Source organism: Pseudophryne corroboree, chromosome 1 (assembly GCF_028390025.1).
Source record: "Pseudophryne corroboree isolate aPseCor3 chromosome 1, aPseCor3.hap2, whole genome shotgun sequence".
NCBI lineage: Eukaryota > Metazoa > Chordata > Amphibia > Anura > Myobatrachidae > Pseudophryne > Pseudophryne corroboree.
The window spans coordinates 345,311,171-345,320,262 of NC_086444.1; the positions used below are offsets into that span (position 1 = coordinate 345,311,171).

General features: G+C 42.0%; 1 pseudogene; it reads left to right on the forward strand.

The window, feature by feature from the left end:
- The first annotated feature begins 8,527 nt into the window (after positions 1–8,527).
- Positions 8,528–8,646, forward strand: LOC134947952 (5S ribosomal RNA; annotated as a pseudogene).
- Positions 8,647–9,092: the final 446 nt, after the last annotated feature.

Below are 9,092 nucleotides of genomic sequence, written 5' to 3' on the forward strand. Positions count from 1 at the left end.
TAAAAAAAATAAAAAAAGTACTTTATTGAGTTTATTCCCTTGGCCTGGTCACCACCTGAATTGTCCTCACCTTAGTACTGTATGTCTGTACCCAACAAAAATCAAACTCTCCTACAGCATGCACTAGCATTCTGTTCATGGAGGCTTCAGGTTGCTATTGTCTCAGCAAATGAAATGCTGAGGTCAACTTCAGGTGAGTTGTAATCTTGTTAGCTTTTATGAAGTTGATGCTTACTAACTACTGTCTGAAGTCACAAGTCCTGAAGTCCCTGGGAGTTAAGCATTTTTTTACTTATTTTTTTACATACTGTTGCTGTTCCCTACGCTAAACATCCAAATTTAAGATTTTGAACATAGGCTAAGATGTGTGTTAGAATGTTCCTTATGTTTTCTGTATTTTCCCTTAGTTGTGTGCCCGCCTTGAAACATCTAGTGCAACTGATATACCAATACTCCATAATAAAGTGCTAGCAATAATACTCTATAGGGACAGCATAGCTAAGCAGTATATAATAAAACCTACACCTTGTTAAAGAACACATTTGTAAAGATTGATTATACAGGTGAAATATTCACTAAGCCTTGGATAGAGATAAAGGGGTAAATGTATTGTAGCAGCATGGATCGTGCCACTATAGCACTTCCTGCTTCGCCTTATTTACCAAGGCGAAGCAGGTAGGTACATCAACGAGATGTATTATCATCTTGTCTGCCAGGGCGGGGGAATGAAACCTCCCACCAGCGATGTCCATCTGAGTACATAGCGCATCAGCTTAGTGCTGTTGCACTGTGTCTCTCCCCTGGCCGGGTCCAAGGTGCATTTGCGGGATCTCACTATTATCGCAAGATCTCCCGTATGCATCGTAGAGCCGGCACCCACCACAGCCAAGAACAGGGCTGTCACTGCTGTAGAGATAGGGCATCGACATCTCCAACCAAATGGATAGCTGCAGGTGCTGGAAAGGCTAGAGCTGCTGGCCGCTCTTACATTGCCCTGCGCATCGGCGTGCCATTTTTTAGAAAGCAGCGCCGATATAGACAGGGGCACAAAGCCCATTTTCTTCACATCATGTGGATGGCTGGAGCGTGTGCGTTGTTTACCTGGGGAAGAGATGGCCCCAGGATGCACTATGGGAGAAGGTGACCCAACATTCAGAAGGCAAAGTTCTTCTGATAAACATGGACCCTGTATTCATATGGATGTGTGTGTCAGGGCTATATATATAATATATATATATATATATATATAAATATTTAATTGTCATTTATTTTAAATCACATATTTCTTAGCAGTCATACTCAGGATTAGAACCCATGACCTCTTACACTACTGATAGAGCTATTTGCTGCTACACATACATATGTCCCAAACAGGAACCCTCCTCCTGCACTATATCTAAAGATAGATATAAGATCTTACGCCGGCTGCCTTATTCCACTAAGTCCCCTGTTATTAAGAACTGAGTTAAGTAGAAATGTATGTCAATAGTGAAATTTGCACCACGGGGTCGTATCAACACCCAATCATTAAACCATCCCTTACAGGGATTCACACATTAACAAATTAAACATTTAAAAATCACAATATGCTCCTTCATAAAATGTATTAGAATCGTTCTCAGACGCTCGATATGACCAGGTGACCTTCATGGCTTTAAGCACTTGGTCCAACAAAGCCTCATAAATCAGTGCTTGTATAAAATATTCAGATACTCCTATAGATATACAACTATAGGTATATGGGAAAGATTCCTATAGGTATACAACCCTCCAGTGAGGCATCACAGATACAGGGCTACCACTGATGTCTCACTGGAGGGTTGTATACCTATAGGAGTCTTTCTCTTATACCTGAGTATCTGAATATTTTATACAAGCACTGATTTATGAGGCTTTGTTGGACCATGCGTTTAAAGCCATGAAGGTCACCTGGTCATATCGAGCATCTGAGAACGATTCTAATACATTTTATGAAGGAGCATATTGTGATTTTGTAGCTTATTGCTAAATACAGGGTTTACGCCATAGCTCCCCTACACCTGGTCGCATCTCAAAACGATTTCTGGACCAACTTTAAGCCATCTCCTCCCATACGGTGTTTTGAGATGCGACCAGGTGTAGGGGAGCTATGGCGTAAACCCTGTATTTAGCAATAAGCTACAGAGTAAATAGATAACCTAGTGAGGTCGGAGCACGAAAAGGGTTGATCTGAGCACCCAATAGCAAAATATGGGTCAATGAAGATATTTTGTTTAAAACAATAAGGGAACATTAAGTCGGGTCACGGTTATGTTATCACAAAGAGACGGCAGGACTTATTTTTAATAATGGGCCCCGATAAGAGCTGGTAGATTGCAGGGAGTCTATTAGGTAGAAACAATTAAAAGGTTAAGGTCACAGAAACTATTTTAACAATTCACTACGGAGTCCTCATATAGATTCCGATTTTTATATAAATTTGTTATGATGATTCATTTTTATACACATGTTTGTTTTATGACAATCACATTCCAGTTATGCTGCAGGTGCAATACCAGATATTAGAATGTTAGAATGTTAGAATGTTAAAGATTGAATTTGTTATTCATATTGTTTGCGGTGCACAGGATTTCAGTTTTTGTTTAAGTTGAATCGCAGTCTGTTTGTTTATAGCGTCGTCATGACCACTTGCCTAGCAACCGAGACGGCAGGACCGCGTCACAGGATGTGCGCCGGGACGCCAGACAGGAAGCCGGAGCAGCGTGGCCAGCGGCTTTTGCAACGGGACAGCGCGAGAAATGGGGGCCCAAAGCATGTAATGAGTCAAACTGACTCATTACATGCCGCTGTGTGCTGCGGGCAACCGCTGCCCGCAGTACACAGCCGCCCGGAGAGGAGCATCGGTACGGGTGAGAAGGAGGAGGAGGGAAGTGGAGGAGGGAGCCGCAGCAGCGCTTTACTACTGGTTGAGGCGCTGCTGCTGCTGGCCCTCTGCTTCACTATAGGCTGTCTTCCGAGAACAGCCTATAGCGAAGCAGAGGGCCAGCAGCAGCAGCGCCTCCACCAATAACACAGCGCTGCTGCGGCTCCCTCCTCCACCTCCCTCCTCCTCCTTCTCTCCTGCCCGGAAATCGTGACCAGAAGCTGCACCGAGGAGCCTGAGCCAGCGGAGAGGGTAAGTATAATTCTTTCTTTCTTTCTGTCTTTCTGTCTTTCTTTCTTTCTTTCTTTCTTTCTTTCTACAAAAAGGGGGACTGTCTGCCACAATGTGTAAAAAGGGGGAATCTGCTTGCCGCAATGTGTAAAAAGGGGGAATCTGCCTGCCGCAATGTGTAAAAAGGGGGATGCTGTCTGCCGTAATGTGTAACAAGGGCGCGCTGTCTGCCGTAATGTGTAACAAGGGCACGCTGTCTGCCGTAATGTGTAACAAGGGCACGCTGTCTGCCGTAATGTGTAAAAAGGGGACGCTGTCTGCCGTTATGTGTAAAAAGGGGACGCTGTCTGCCGTTATGTGTAAAAAGGGCACGCTGTCTGCCGTTATGTGTAAAAAGTGTACGCTGTCTGCCGCTATGTGCAACAAGGGCACGCTGTCTGCCGTTATGTGTAAAAAGTGTACGCTGTCTGCCGCTATGTTTAACAAGGGCACGCTGTCTGCCGTTATGTGTAAAAAGTGTACGCTGTCTGCCGCTATGTGTAACAAGGGCACGCTGTCTGCCGTTATGTGTAATAAGGGTACGCTGTCTGCCGCTATGTTTAACAAGGGCACACTGTCTACCGTTATTTGTAAAAAGTGTACGCTGTCTGCCACTATGTGTAACAAGGGCACCCTGTCTGCTGTTATGTGTAAAAAGGGCACGCTGTCTGCCGTTGTGTGTAAAAAGGGCACGCTGTCTGCCGTTATGTGTAAAAAGGGGGACGCTGTCTGCCGTAATGTGTAAAAAGGGGACGCTGTCTGCTGTAATGTGTAAAAAGAGGAATCTGTCCGCCGTAAGGTGTAAGAGAGTCTCTACCTGGTGTAGTGGTGCTACTGTGCGGCGTAATTTGAATAATGGAGACTACTGTGCACCGTTTTATGAATTGGTATTATTTTGTGGCCACACCCCTTCCCCACGAAGCCATGCCACTATGTATGTTTGCGCGCGCCTACGGCGCGCACTGCCCCTGTTTTGCATGCAGGGGTGGGGCTCCGATGCCGTTTCTTGCACACAGTGCTAAAATGTCTAGTTACGGCACTGTTGCTAGGTATCCATTTCTCTGGCCCTGAGCAGGTCCCCCTCACCAGATCCTCTCCAGGGGTGAGGGGGAGGACTTGGATGGTATGGGGGGCCCAAAGCATTTTGTCGCACCTGGGCCCACCGCTCGCTAGGTTCGCCACTGGTGTTACAGCACAGGTGATGGCAAGCATAGATTAAGAGGGAAGTCCAGGAGCAGAGCATTCTGTCCCTCCTGGAGAAGGTCATGTTGGGAGGTATGCGCAATCGCCACACCGGAAGCGGGGCGGAAGTGACGAGCGGAGTCCTCCGTCACCGATAGTGTGGCGGAAGTGACTCCCAATTACACTGTACACGATTTTAAACGTTTTTAAACACTTTCTACTATTGTAAACTACTTGTTTTTTACACCAATAGGTATATTGGACTTGGTTCTTACTCCAGTTTTGCTGTAAAATAACCTTTTGTCAGCTTTTTTACCATATAATGTATAATCACATCACATGACTGATTATGATGTCACAACCCTTTACCTAAGTGATATTGGTATAAATAGACATGCAGCTTCATTCTGTCCCTACCCCTTGAAGAAGTCTGCTGAGACGAAATGTGTTGGGCCTGTATTGACCACCCACTGCTTTTAAGTTAAGTTTGAATTCCTATCCTTTTATTACTTTTGTATGGTTTGTCATAGAAACAATTTTCTTGTATTTAAAAACCTTTTTTTGAAACTGTTTTTACTCTCATATATATTAAAAATTATTTTTATAATTTTCTAACATCTTTTGGCGTTTATAAAACACGTAAAAACACTTTTTTTTAGCCGCATTTGTCGCCACTCTCCCTATCCCCCCATTTTCTATACTTTTTAACAATACTATACCAGTGTTGCATTTTTAGGGTAGGGCTGACACCATTTTATAAGGTTGTGTGGGCTTTTAGTGTTTTTATTTACATTTTATAGTTCATTTACATAGATTTTACTGAGATTTTTCTCTTTGCACAAATTTTTTATTGGTATATTCGTATAGCAGCCTGGTGGGTTAAAGTATCCAGTACCAAACGAATAAGTTTGGAAACAATGATCGTACGACTAAAAGAAACGATTTATGCCAAAAAATATTTAATGAGAGTAAAACAGGTAATGTTCCCACGCCAACACAAGATCTGGACGACTTGTTTTGGGGAATAGAAAAACTGCTTGTAAAGGAAGTTAAAGCATGGTGGGATGTGAAAGGACTTGAACATTACATCTCAGTTAACCGAGTACCTAGAGGTCTGAGGATCCTAAAACAACCCACGTTTGGGAACATGGATACTGAATTTATAGAAGAATGGGACTCTATTTTACACAGATGTTCTATTGATTTGATGAAGCTACTCATCAGGAAAAAGAAAAAAGTCCTGGTGGAATTGGAAGCGGAGATTAAACTGAAAGAGTCCGAGATGCTCAGCTTTAAGGATAAGGACGACTATCAAATAAATGAAAAAGTTCTTAACAAAAAGCTTGAACATATTGAAGGGGAGGTCATAAAAGGAAAAGAGAAAAAGTTTATTAGGGACAAGAATGACTACAATCACGGACAGACAAAGAATTGGAGTAAATTCAGGACACGGGACCAGTCCAGTGGGACAGGAAGATATCATTCGAGAACAGTACCACATAGAGGGAGAACCACTAAAAACATGAGCACTGACTCTATATCAAGCCCACACATAAAAACGACCAACAGGTTTACAGCCCTACAAAGAAGGGATTCAACAGGTGATCAGGATTTTTTATCTGTAAGAACTGGGGCACGAACAAAAGATACAGTAAGAAACGTGTTGAAGGAAGACCGCAGACAGGCGTCACCAATGAAAAGAAGGTTCCTAGAAGAAGAGGAAAAACGGGGCGGTAGGAGGGAGAGAACAAAAGAGAAGGAACCTGTAACAGCAGAACCGCAAAGTGAAGGCATCTTAAACCTGTCCAACCACATTTTAACCAAACCTGAGGTGACACTTCTGAATAAGGGATTATCATTCGCACCTACGAGTGGTTTAAATAAATTTGAGACTTTTATTGACTTGAATAAATTTATACGTAAGTTAACGTTGAAAAGACATTTCTTATGAAAAGAAGAGGCCATCATTAGTAATTATGAAGACAGATCCAAGTCCAGTCTAAAACCAACATCTAAATATTATCCCTTGGAATCCAAAGGCAACAATGTTAGCATTTTTTATGATTTAGTGAGGAAGGATTTATGCGACACAGAATTAAAACCAGTCAAGGAGAAGAATATGAACAATTGGGAATGTGAAGCTTTGAAGAAACTACAGAAAAACAACAATATTGTTATAAAACAAGCTGACAAAGGGGTGGATTAGTCATTATGGATCATGATGCATATACCAAGGAGGCACAAAGACTTTTGGGAGACACACAATCATATATACCGTTGCAAAGTGACCCGAAAGAAACTTTTGTGGATGAGCTCAGAACTCTACTTTTACATGGCCTCCGGAATAATATATTAACCAAAGATGAATATCGATATTTGATGCAGTCTAATCCCATTACCCCCATTTTTTATTTCCTGCAAAGATACATAAATCCTTGACTAACCCACCGGGCAGACCAATAGTGGCAGGGATAGGGTCGCTTACCGCAAACTTATCAGAGTGTGTTGATGTGTTCTTGAAAAAGTATGTGAAAGAGCTTCCATCATTTTTAAAAGACACTACATCGGTACTTAACATAGTAAGAACGGTGGAGTGGAAAAACACCTACATTTGGGCGACTGTGGATGTTCAATCTTTATACACATGTATCGAGCATTCCAAGGGCATAGCCGCATGTAGGGAGTTCTTGGAGAGCGACCCTTCTCTAACTTGCACCCACAGGGATTTTATATGTGATCTTATGCATTTTATCCTTAGCCACAACTATTTTAAATTTTTAAACCAGTTTTATTTACAATGTTGCGGCACAGCGATGGGAACAACTTTCGCCCCGAGTTTCGCTAATTTATTCATGGGAAGTTGGGAGAGAGTATATGTTTACAACTCAGAAGCCTTCAAGGAGAAAGTGATATTATATAAATGATACATCGACGACATACTAATTATCTAGGATGGCACGATGGAAACTTTTAAGGACTTCCTCAGGACATTGGGAATTAACGATATGAATCTCGCCTTCACCTCTACTGTAGATAGTAAATCTGTGGAGTACCTGGATCTGATTAACTGGAGAAAATGGAGTGGTCACCACAAGAAATTTTATCAAGAAGGTCGACATGAATAGTTACCTACACTATCAGAGCAACCATCTAGAGAGGTGGAAGAACAATATCCCGGCATCCCAATTCTCAAGAATAAAGAGGAACTGTACGAGCTCTGAGGACTGTGATGACCAACTTGAAGTTTACAAGAAAAGATTTGAGGATAAAAGGTACCCCGGGTTTATTCTAGATGCAGCTCTTGAAAAGACAAGAACCCTCAACAGAGAAGATCTACTGACATATAAAACCAGAGAAGAGAAAAAAGACTCAGTGGCCTTCATTACCACCTTTAGTCAACATGAAATATTAATAAGAAAATCAATAAAAACCCATTGGAACATCCTCCTAATGGACCCAGTTCTTAAAGAAATCTTACCGCCCCAACTTATTTTCAAAAAATCAAGAAATTTGAAGGACATTGTCGCACCAAGTATGCTAAGAGCAGAATCCATCTGCAAGACTCCAAGGCCGAAATGCACAGGTTCATACAAGTGTGGAAAATGTAACATATGCAGGTATTTACACCGGAATAGGAAAACTTTTAGTGGCACAGCTGGCAATAAGGAATATATCATAAAAGACTTTGTGAACTGCAACACAACATCCGTGATCTACCTTTTGGAGTGTACCTGCAAAATGAAATATGTGGGAAAGACAAAAAGACCGCTGAAACTACGGATCCAGGAGCATATAAGGAACATTAAAAACAAAGTGGAGAGTCCTACAGTTTCCAGACATTTTACGTTACAACATGGATCCAATCCAGAGGAAATCACATTCAAGGCCATCGAACACGTGGCCTTGGGTGAGAGAGGAGGGGACCTTGCTAATAAACTTTCCAGACGGGAAATGTACTGGATATTCCAGCTACAGACTCTACATCCAGCTGGTTTGAATGAAAGATACGAAAATTGCAACTTTTCTGTAAGGTGCAGTATCCTTTACCCCCTCCTTCTTTATATTCTTTTTATCCTTTTGTACTTCACGTCATGTAATAAGGCACAGATAACACTTGTACGATTAAAAAGTTTTAAATAACCTCTGTACTTTGTCACGGTCTCTGTTTGATCCGCGTACAGTCAAACCACACTGGTACGCCCAATCTCGTCTGATCTTGGAAGCTAAGCAGTGTCTGGGCCTGACCAGTACCAGGGAGGGAGACTACCTGGGAAGATCGGGTACTGTAAGGATGACAGTCAAAATATTGACAAAGCGACAGCACTATTTTAGAATCACAAATTTTAGAGGAAACCTGTCATGGGGTCTGTTAAAATTCACGTACAGTCAAACCACAATGGTACGCCCAATCTCGCCCGATCTTGGAAGCTAAGCAGAGTTCGGGCCTGATCAGTACCAGGTAGGGAAACCATCTGGGAAGATCAGGTACTGTAATGATGACAGACGATTTCCAATGATTATTCACCAAATAACGGCACCAGTATAGAAACACGTAGTTTTTACAATCACAGATTATCAAATAAGATTAGGATACACAGTCCCCTTCTAATGTACATTTACACATCCTTATGCACCTGCTATATTTATGTATATATATATTTTTTTTTTTTAAATAGTCACGGGGCTCATTATCTAAATGAACCTGATGGTTACATTTTGCGTTACTATCACTAATAAT